Raw genomic sequence first — 1,469 nt, forward strand, 5'->3', positions numbered from 1 at the left:
AACAGGAGTTATTACATTATAAGTGAAGCGAGTCAAATTGTCTATTTCTGCATCTAAATGTGTCATTGTGAGTTTCCTTTGCAAAAACAGGCTTTATAAAACACATTAACCCCACAATCCTATTTTACTCTGTGCCATAAGCACTTTAATTGATTATTAATTGAATTATGTTTCATTTTTATGTTTTTCTAAGTAGTAATATACAAAATGGCACAAGCGAATTGGACCAAATTTCACATATTGTGTATTCTACAATCAGTTTAATTATTTCAGGATGCACAAGACTGTCTACATTATAAAATATATCTGGTCTATCACAATCTAAAATAGAATCCATATCCTCCAGCTTTATATCATTCCATTTATATGCATTCTGTATTGGGATACTGATTCACAGCATCCTCTCACCTCATCAGTTGACTCATTCCTGTATCCCAGAGCATCTCCCTGACAACATTGTTGCATCCCTGGACCAGAGCTGAGCTAATTCGCTAGCCGGCAGCTATCTGTAGCATTCAGAGCATCAAACAAACACATATCAGTTCATCCACACAGCACTGTAATAATCCATGTATATTTACTGTATATTCACTGAAATGCATAATGTACTGTACTTTTCTGTCAATAAACAGTGTATCAGATTGCTAGCTGTGCTTTTACGTTTCAAAACAATGTTTCAAATATCAAAAACACGCAAACACGCTCATAAAGCCTTACCAGACGCGCGTTCATTCCTCTCCACGGTGCCGCTGAACTTTCTTCACCATATATAACTTGTAATATGATTATCATAGATTGATATTCTCCGAGCCGCATTTGCTTTTCCGCGTGGCCGTTTTGCTCTCAAACCAGTCCAAAACTACAAGTCCCAAAGAACAACACGCTGCGAGGAGAGCTGTCCCGGATCCGGATACGTGTCAGCCCCCTCGACCACCCTCCCCCGCTGTTGACGCAGAGGTGTCAAATTTCACAGCTCTGACTGGCCCGGCGTGAGTGTGTGTCATAAAACCTGACCAATTGCAATGGACAGACTCATCAGAGTTGTAAAAGATCAGACTTTCCTGGCATTAGAGTTTATGATTTGGAGAGCGCAGCAAGTGCGCATGTTTTTTCTGGTGCGCATCAGGACAAAACGCTATATATCTCACCGATGGAAGCACGCAGAAACGTGAAAATGGTCTTGTTTGAAAGAAGAGATCCTAATCTAAAATATAATATAGAGTATATTGATATTTGTGGCTGTTTGCGGCTGACTGAAGCAGTGCTACGAGTAGGAATGTAACCCATACGAAAATATGCTTAGAGGTGAGAAATTTCACAACGCGATTCTATTGAAGATCATTCGATCTGTGATTATCACACAATGAAATAATCTACATCATCAACTTCCTGAGGATGAGAGCTTTCTTGTGATATATGACTTGACTTTTTTGTGAAAAATATATAAAATACACATTCTTCGTAAAAAT

This window comes from Sinocyclocheilus rhinocerous, unplaced genomic scaffold (genome assembly GCF_001515625.1).
Source record: "Sinocyclocheilus rhinocerous isolate Xijiao unplaced genomic scaffold, SAMN03320098_v1.1 scaffold615, whole genome shotgun sequence".
NCBI classification, from domain to species: Eukaryota; Metazoa; Chordata; class Actinopteri; order Cypriniformes; family Cyprinidae; genus Sinocyclocheilus; species Sinocyclocheilus rhinocerous.